At 38.2% G+C, this 10471-nt stretch overlaps 1 pseudogene; it reads left to right on the top strand.

The window, feature by feature from the left end:
• The first annotated feature begins 7649 nt into the window (after nucleotides 1–7649).
• On the top strand, nucleotides 7650–10100 carry LOC131860234 (uncharacterized; annotated as a pseudogene).
• The last annotated feature ends 371 nt before the right edge of the window (nucleotides 10101–10471 follow it).

Genomic DNA, 10471 nt, shown 5'->3' with positions numbered 1-10471 from the left:
ATAAAATGGTTCTATCTTTTTTGTTGGATAAGAAAAACTCACTAAATTATTTTTGGGATATGTTGGATTTGGGAGGATTACTTGAGGAAGTATTTTTTGCTTTTACAAATTTGACCAATCGATCAAATTGATCCGCATTGGATCTCAAATATTCTACTTCAGACATTTATACTTTAATTTTTCTAGCATGATCTATAATATCAAATGACTAAAAAGAATTCATCAAAGATTGGTTAAGGTTCACATTTTGAGAACTTGAAATATTAGGTGCACTGGTCTTTGATGCAGGTGCAGAAGAATTAACAGGTGCAGAAACATTTGCAGCAATCAAAAGAGCACTCACATTTTTATCCTTCACATTGTCTTTAGGAATGGAGTTGTCCTTTGGTGGATTTGGTAAAGGAGTTCCGCGCAACATAATTGCAAGCATTATTTGGATAAGTCCTCCTTGGAAAATCACGGTAAGAAGTAAACCCTTGAGGGGAAATTTGCTTCTTAAGTGCTAACAACTCATTTGCTAGCTTTTGAATCATAGGATCAGTACAATTTGTTGAAGAAGGTGATACATCAACAATTTGACTATTCCTAATCTTGTTAGGATCCTTTCTTATCTTACCAGCAAGGATAAGATAATCCTCAACTGATATGGCCATCTATTGTGCAGTAGCCAAATCTACAAGATTATCCCTACGCAAAAGAAAACTTACTTCTAGAAATTGAGCATTAATAAAGAAACATTGTAAGTTTCTAGCAGTAGGTTGAGAAGCGGTTGGAATATGATTGGCCAACTTATTAAACTTTGTCATAAATTCTTGCATAGGCTCTTGTGGCTCTTTCTTCATTTGAGGCAATTGCACTAAAAGCGCATGATCATCTTTAGCAGGCTTGAACCTTGCCTCGAACCTTGTTCTGAGGCTAGCCCAATTTGTAATACAATTATTTGGAAGATGATAAAACCAATCAGTAGTTGCACCTTGCAAAGTTTCAATAAACAATTTCACAGAAACATCTTCATGTTCAACACTGAGAACACCACATGCAATATAAAAAGAAGTGATGTGCTCATCAGGATGTTGAGAACCATTGCCCAAAAACTTAGGCAAATTCTTTCTTGTGCCTTATGGAAGTTCATGTAAAGGTGTCGTTAGGCTCAAAGGACCAAACACAATACCCCAAGGACTTTGGACAACCATCCTTAATGAATTATATGGTGGTATTACAAAACGATTTGCAAATGGAATAATCGCAACTTGCAAACTTGACGCCTCACTTGCTATAGGAGACCGTTGTGTAGTAGGATGAAAACTTCACGTCCGCTACAAAGGAGATCGTGTTCGTGGAGGAGTCACAAAGGGAAAATTATGTTGCTGCAAAATGACAGGGCGCACGGGCAAGGGCAAGGGTTTCGAGGGCAAGGGTAAGGGCGTTGAGCAGCAAATCCATAGGAATGAGGGGGATTTTCATGGCCTGGTTCATCATCAACAACGTAAGGGTTTGGAACAGCATCAACTCAGCCACAAGGACAAGCGGATTGGACTGGTGCAGCATCAAAACAGGTGTGAGGACATGCGACAAACTGGTTCTGACCCCGCATTTCATGAATTTTCTTCCATTTTCTCATCTACACCTTTTGTGAAACCAGCTCGGGATCATGATTTCAGCCAAATTTTCTCCTCTACACCGGTTGTACAACCAATCGACTCCACCTTTCCGTTTCAGCGATGCCCTTTCAGAGATATTAATTCTAAAAGGCTTCTAAGTACTACTGATAAATCAATCTTCAAAGGGAAGGCAATTGTGCAGCCTGCAAAACCATTTTTCCTTAATCCTCATTTTCATGATCGTAGGTCGCAGCTGACATCTAAACCTGGGATCTCACCTTACTTTGAAAAGGGTGAATCCTCTCATCTTCATCAATAGCTTCAGCCACCAAATTCTTTTGGGCGGGAAAATCTTTTTCACAAAAATCCCTCAACGGTTCACTCTTTCCAGCGACGAAATGCTTCAGATTCATTGGTCCCCGCTAAGCCGCATATGCGATTTAAATCTACTTTCACACAGAGGATTCAAAATCATAAGATGTTCAAAAAACAACCAGTATTTGATATCTGTGAAGGTGCTCCCTTTGATTCACCTGTTCAATTGCAATCTAACCAGATGCAAAAAGATTTGGATCGACAGAAGTTAGACTCGACCATTGATAGAGCCCCCTTCATACCAAAAAAGATCTGGAGAAAAAAAGTTCAGGGTAAGGTAGATCAAGGTCCTCAGAACCCTGCACATGGTCCACAGTTGCATGATACCAGTCAAGAGAAGCTTCAGAATAATGTGGATCAAAATCAAGATCCTCTGAATCCTTCTCAACAACAGTTGCATGTTACTTTTCCAAATCAAATGTTACAAAGCTCGATTTCTACTCTTCAGCAGAGAGCTCTCTTGGGTAAGTTTTCTCTTGCTTCGTTATCTTTTTTGGATATCAAGAATTGGGCTTTCAAATCTTGGTCTGGACTTAAAGATATTTTTTATCATGACTCGGATTCCAATTTCTTTATTGCTATCTTTAATTTGAAAGAAGAAAGAGATGTTGTTAACAAGCAGAAGGGGTGGTTCTATCATGGAGTGGGATTATATACCATGCTGTGGATACCAAATTTTAATCCCGAAGATATAAACATCCAATTCTTTCCACATTGGATTTCTTTTCCTTCTCTTCCTTTGGAATATCGTGATCCTGAGATATTGGAAATTATAGCTAACAAATTGGGTATTTTTTTGAAGCATGATTTGATTCCGTATGAATGCCCTCATTTGGAAGTTAGGGTGTGTTTATTGAGTAATAAATCATTTCCTCAAACTATAGCTCTCATATCCAAATGGGGAAAATGGATACAATCAGTTAAGGTGCAGGATCCCTCTGTGATACACAAATTCCAAGATAATCTAGGTCACTTCAGTTATACGTGCCAAACTGGTCAAGAGATGTCTTACAAATTTGTCCAGACCATTGTTCAAACCCCAATGTTTGCTCTCAGAAATTTAAAAAGATGAACTGCAACACTTCTGAGGCCAACAAAATAGTTTCCATGACAGGAGGCCGAGATTATTCAATAGATAGCTATATGCAAGAAGAGAATACTCATGCAGATCAACTCATGTCAGATTCATTCATGGTCTATCCTCAACAATTTTTTTGGCTCTTTGCATTCTTCCAGAGAATGTGCTTCAATAGCAACTCTTTTTTGTTGGAGTATGCCCCTCCATCTTTAATGGATTCCTCTATAAAGGAGAGATCAAAATCATATCTTCTGACAGATCCTCAACATTGTGTATCTTCAAAGTCATTAAGTCTGATCACTTTTCAGAACAGAAGTTTTTCAATTTCATTACCAAGGCAGCCCATTTGGTACCTTACTATACATCCTTCTCCTGTGATTTTGACTTTTATTTGTGATCAAATTTTATCTAAAATTACTACTTCTATTATTTTTGATATCGCAAAAGAGGAAGGTTTGCAAGCTGAGGATTATAATTCACCTGTGATTGACAATTTGCTTCGTGAATTTCAATTCTGGAATAAATTGATCCCAAATCAGGCATTTGAAAAATAGACAGTTATTAACCAATTTGAAAATCAGACAGTTCCTAACAAATTTCCTCAGGATTCTGGTGCGGGAAATGTAAATTCAGTGGTGGAAGATTCTTTGGGGTTAGAGGACAATATCTATCAGCTAGTGCAGAGGTCTTCGGTCTTGTTTCCTCAAGAAACTCAGTCTCATGATTTTCAAATTCAAGATAACTTTAAAATTCAGCCTTTATCAATATTACAAACTCCTACTACAACAGCTCCTATTGCTAAAATACCAAAGGCAAGAGGTAGACCGAAGGGTTCCAAAACTAAAACAGAAATCGCTGTAGGTATTCAAACAACATTGGATGGAAGTTTCACTGTTATCAAAAGATCGACAAGGAGAACTAGGTGTTCTCCTTGTCTCCAATGAAAATCATTTCTTGGAATGTCAGAGGTTTAAATGCCTCTGACAAGAGGCAAAGAATCAAACAAGTTATTGATTCTTTGCAGGCAGATATCGTTTTGTTGCAGGAAACCAAATTATCCCAACATAATTATGATAAATCAATTGCAATTTGGAATAAATGGAAATCTTATCATATGCAAGGTTTGGGTGCTTCTGGCGGTTTAGCAGTTCTTTGGAATCCTCTTACAGTTAACTCACAGCTCCTTCAACAAGAAAGTAATTGGCAGATGATATATATAACTGCATTTGATAATTCTTTTATCCTGATTAATGTTTATGGTCCTGCTCCGATTTTGGATAAAGCATGTTTATGGGAATCCATCACACATTCTCTTCAAATGCAAGATCTACAGCAAGTGGTTATTGGAGGTGATTTTAATGCTTTATTAGCTCACTCAGAAAAAACTGGTGGTATTATCCCCCCCCCCTAAAACGCTACAAGATTTTAATGCTTTTGTGGATAATAACAATCTGATGGACGTTCACCCAAATAATGGATTATTTACCTGGACTAATAAGAGATTTGGATTTGCAAATATTGTTGCTCATCTAGACAGATTTCTCTTATCTAATGATTGGAAGTTGAGTTGCTCAGATATTTCCTCAGAAATCCTTTCATTGGCAGGATCTGATCATTTTCCTATTTCTTTAAATCTCAATTGCAATAACAAATGTTCCGATCAACACTTTCATTCTTCTTTCAAATTTGAAAGTATGTGGCTCAGGCATCCAAAATTTCTACATAATGTCCAACAGTGGTGGAATGAAGCTCCAGTGGAAGGTCTGAAAATGCATCAATTTGCAATGAAATTAAAATATATCAAGTCTCAAATCCGGATTTGGAATCAAATAGTTTTCAAAAATGTGTTTCAACAAAAGGTTATAGTCAAAGATCAGCTAGAAGAAGTATATAACCAGATCATTAAAATGGGCATGAATGAAGAAACATATTCTTCTCAAAAGAACTTGCAAGAACAATGGGAGGAACTGTGTTCCAGAGAAGAAATGTATTCGAGACAAAAATCTTGAGAATTATGGCTTCAAGATGGGGATAGAAATACTAAGTTTTTCCATAATTCAGCCAAGCAAAAAAGAACTAACAGTACCATTTTTCATATCAAAGACGCTTCCTCCGGTATTATCCTGACCAATGAAAATCTTATCAGAGATGAAGGCGTCAAATTTTTTAAGAATCTTCTTGCTCCTGATGTTTTGCCTTCTCCTTCTGCATCACAAGTTGAGGACCTCCTTGATACTATTCCACAAGTGATAACAGAACAGGATAATGTTATTCTGATGGCTCCCTTTACCATTCAAGAAATACGTAAAGTTGTCTTTTCTTTTCCACCTGATAAAGCTCCTGGACCGGATGGTTTTACTGCATTGTTTTACCAAAGTTGCTGGAATATAATTGGCTGGGATTTATTGGCGGCTATGGAAGAATCTAGAAGATCTAAATCCATGCTGAAATATTTTAACACTACTAATATTTCCATCATTCCAAAAATTAGGGATCCCCAAACCTTTGCGGATTTTAGACCAATCTCTTTATGCAATTTATCCTACAAGATTATTACTAAAGCCATATATCTTAGGATGCAGCATCTTATTCTGCGTATCATCTCCCCAGAGCAAGGTGGATTTGTTCCAGGAAGGGAAACCATGGAAGGGGCTCTCATGGCTCATGAAGTTATCCACTCTATTAATTTAAGCAAAGCTTCTAACTTTGTTATCAAACTGGATATGATGAAAGCTTATGACAGAGTTTGCTGGAAATTTTTGCTGCAAGTACTTGCTAAAATGGGTTTTTCAAAAATTTGGTGCAAATGGATTAAGGCTTGTATTTCGGGAGCTTGGTTTTCACTGATCATTAATGGTAAGCCTGTGGGTTTTTTCCCTTCTACACAAGGGATTCGACAAGGGGATCCTTTATCTCCAGTGTTGTTTATTATTATGGCTGAAGCTTTTAGTAGAGCCATCTCACATCAACATTTGCTAAATAAATGGAAAGGAGCTCTCATTTTAGGTACAAACATATCTATCACACATTCTCTTTTTGCAGATGATACTCTCTTGTTTGGTTTGTCAAATGTTCAGGAAGCTCGCCATATTCTTTATATCCTTGATCTTTACTCAGCAGTGTCTGGTCAAATTATCAATGCTCAGAAATCCAAGATCTATTTTTTCAACACTGAGAAAATGGTTTCCGATAAAATTATACAGATCTTGGGTTTTTCAAAAGATTTCCTACCCTCAGTCTATTTGGGCATTCCCTTCTTCATGGGTTCAAATAAATCTTCATATTGGTCTTCGGTAATTCAGCGTATTCAGAGTCGAATTGCAGCTTGGAAAGTTAGATGGTTGTCACTGGCGGGAAGAATTTTGTTGATCAAATCAGTCTTAGCTGCAATCCCTAATTATTTTATTGCTGTTCTTAAGATCCCATCCAAAGTATTAGTTACAATTCATAAATTGATCAAGGGTTTCCTTTGGTCGGGTAATATGGATGAATCTCGTAAGATTTCACTCATTTCTTTGCAAGATATGTCACATACTCCTAATGCTGGAGGGGCAGGAATACATGATCTATCCAATAGAAATGAAGCATCTGGTGGGAAATTGATTTGGCACATGTTTTGTAAGTTGCAGTCCACATGGTGCAAGATTATGCAGCAAAAATATCTAGATAACAATGATCCCTCTAGAATCTTCACTATTTCTAATCCTCCAAAAGGATCGGTCATTTGGGACTTCATGATAGCTTCACGCAAAATCATAGTTGATTATATTTCCTAGGAAGTCAATAATGGACTAAGTATTAACTTTTGGAATGATTCCTGGAATGGTCAAATTCCCCTGGCTAAGAGTGGGATCTCTTTGAACATTATTCAAGTTGCTGAAATCCATTAGGGGACCCAGTTGAATCAATATGTGGAATATGTTTGTAAATTCTCAAAGAAAATAGTTTGGAAGGATCCAAATTCTTTACCTCTTTCACCCCAGGACATTAATCAATTTCAAAATATTTTGAGCTCAAGACAAGTCTACTTTTCTGAAGCGCAAGATCAGATTTTTTGGGCTCCAGCTAAGGATGGTAATTATTCAGTGAAAGAGGGGTATAAAATTTTACAACAGAATGTTTTGAACAAACCTAATTCCAGAGCTTTTTCATTTTGTTGGAATCCGATAGTTCTTCCTAAAGCAGGTTGTTTCTCATGGCTGGCACTTAAACACGGGATTTTAACTAGTGACAGATTGAGTAGACTACATATTGCCACTCTGTTTAAATGTGTTCTTTGTGAGGAACATGATGAAACTGTGGACCATTTGTTTGTTACATGTTCATTTGCTTATCAATGCTGGTGCTTTATTTTGAATAAACTTAAGTACTGTACCCCATTGCCAAACAACCTTTGGGATCTATTTCAAGCATGGCCAGTTCTTTATCAAAAATCATTGTTTGCAAACCTCTGGAAATGTATCCCAGCCTCGGTAGTTTGGGCTATCTGGTGGGAATGAAACAAGCGTATTGTCAGAAAGGAATCCCTTCCACTAGAAATTGTTTTGATTGGTATTGAAAGATCTATTTTGGAAGTGACTAATTCCAGCTTAAAAATGACTAAATTCAATCTGATTGTGACTCATTGGGATTCCCAAGTTGTCCAAGAATGGAAACAATTATTTATTCCAAATGGGTGGAAAATTAGTCATCCTCCAGCTCATATCTTACCCCGGAAGAACACTTGGCGTCCTCCAACAGATGGTTTTTGGAAATTGAATTTTGATGGAGCCTCTAGAGGAAACCCAGGGCCATCGGGTTTTGGAGCATGTATTAGAAATTCTCTTGGAGAGGTTGTAGCAATCACAGTATCTCCCTTGCCTATTGACACAAATAACATTGCTGAGGCTCACGCCCTGTTGGTTGGGCTTTTATTAGCTAAACAAGGCTATTTCAATAGGCTACATATAGAAGGGGATTCATCAGTTATTATTGATGCTTGTATACATAGGCGCATCATTTCTTGGAAACTAAAATATGTTCCTAACCAAATTTGGAGACTCCTTGATGAGTGTTCGGATGTTTGCATCTCGCATATTTATAGAGAAGGGAATAAAGTTGCAAATTTTTTATCAAACTTGGGTTGTGATGGGGTTTCTGTTTCTACTTTTCATTCTCTACCTTTTATTGAGCAACATAAGGGTTTAAAAAATCTTATTCATGATGACATGGAAGCCTCTACTAGCAGTAATGTTTAAAGTGCTGAGTTTAGCAGGAAATTACCATCTTGGGTATGCCTGGGCCATGGGCATAGGAGAATTGTGAAGCTTCTGATCACTTTACCACAAAAATTGGTGGCTTGCCAGACTGGCTAGTTCCAGCAGAAGAAATCAATCTTGAATTGATGAAGTGTGGTGTATGTGGTCGAGACCTTGGGCTTGTTGCACAGATCTATGCCACTTTTGAGACTGATAAACTACATATTGAAGAGCGTACACTATATTTTTGGATGTCCTCTCCCAAATTGTGGGATCAGCCCATTGAGTTGGCGTACAATAAGAGTTCACAAATGAATTCCTGTGGAACCATCTCAAACTGGTGGCATGTTTAGAGGGTCCTTGTTAGGATCATCATCTTCAAGTGATGACTGCCTGACAGGGACAGAATCACCAAACAGGCTTGGTGAGCAAGAGCAGGAGCTTAACTCCAGTATGGATGAATGGTGGGAGGATGACACATGGAGACATTCGACAAATGGTGAAGATAGTGCTGGATCTCTTGATATGCGGGAGCTTGGTAGGGCTTTGTTGGAAGCTGGTTACATGGCTGCTCATCCATCTGAGATTCAAGATGAGGGCAATCATCTTTTAGATGGAGAAATAAGTCATAATGAAGCTGGTATTCTGGATACTGGCTTACCTGTGCTCCCATATTTTTATATCTTCCTCAAATCCAAATCAGAATAGAGAAGATAAATCTCTATTTGAGTACAGAGACATTGGAAAGCATAGTGATCAAGGCACACTCCCTGCTAAGACACATGGTCACATTCACAGGCACGCTACCTCCAAAGATTCCTACACTGGAAATATTGGTATAGCTGGTCAATGCACGAAAGTCTATATCCAATTCGATGATAGTCTTGACCCTTGGCATCAGGAGAATGCAGAGGACTGCGAGCATGGTCGCATTTTTCATCATGCTGCACACAAGATTATAGAACATCCCGTCAGACAAGCTCGCAAGGAGTTTATGAGTGAAGACACTGACACTGGCCGTCAGACTACTCACACAATGGATGTTCTATCCAATTATTGTTAGTATGAGCCAAATCCACAAATTGTTGTAGGAACACCGCCTAATCATTCCTATCAGTAGCTAACTCACGGCTCCCCTCCAATTATCATGAATGTGAGCAGACAGGTTCTCACCCATGTTCGAGTCCGACAGGATTTCTCAACCGTGGACAGGGACATTCAAAAGATTGTTGACTCTTATGGCTTCAAAACAACTATGCTACCTCAGGCCGCCTTTCCATCTTCACTCCATGGGTCTCTGATCAACCCGCAACACAAGCTTGGCACTGGTCTTGAGACAGAGCACGGTTTTAGCAGTAAATATAGACATGTTGATGTTGATTTGGAACCATAGGGTCAATTTGCCTCTCCTATTGGAATGACAGCTGCACTGAGTAAAAATATTTGTCCGCTTTGCATACATTTCTGGATTATCAAGCAGCACATAATTATGTCTCTGAAGATGCAAATGGTGAAACCTGGGAAGGGGAAGAATATGAGCATGCCAGGGCCTTGAATGTCGATAGAACCTATCTTAAATTCAAGAAGAGGCTTGACTGGTACCCAGAGCAATGCATCAGATATTGCTTTGGTGCTCAACCGCTGTTGGCAAATAAAGATCAAGAGTTGTTCAGGAACCAGAGGAGTTGGCGATGGGGAAACAGAATGGCTTGTCATAGAGGAAGCCACTATTATTCAATATGAAACATGATTCTTTATTTCCAATTTCACATTTGGTTAGTTAATTGTCAAATTATACGGCAGAAGCAATTTTTCTGAGGATGGGGTTTTTAATTTCCCAAAAAATTATCAATCTTTCAACTGGGCAAAAATATTCACCATTTGCTTGGAGAGCCACAGGTTTGAATGTGCAGCATTTTCAATAATGGAACATTGCTCTATATCTTCATCAAATCTCAAATCAGCAGGATAATCTCAAATCAGCAGGATAATTTTTACTATAAACACAGTCCGAAGAGCTATTCGGCACATCATTGGTGTAGAGCTTCTTGGTGGAAAGAATAAACTCAGTGGGCCTGGCTATGATTGAATTGCAAAGGGATCCTAATATATCAAATTCCATGCAGCTGACTATAGCGACAGTAAATTTGCAGCCAATTGATCAGAATCTTTGGGATTCA

The sequence above is a fragment of the Cryptomeria japonica genome, chromosome 11 (assembly GCF_030272615.1).
Source record: "Cryptomeria japonica chromosome 11, Sugi_1.0, whole genome shotgun sequence".
NCBI lineage: Eukaryota > Viridiplantae > Streptophyta > Pinopsida > Cupressales > Cupressaceae > Cryptomeria > Cryptomeria japonica.
The sequence above is the reverse complement of the archived record's forward strand: the minus strand, read 5'-3'. Positions and strand labels throughout refer to the sequence as shown.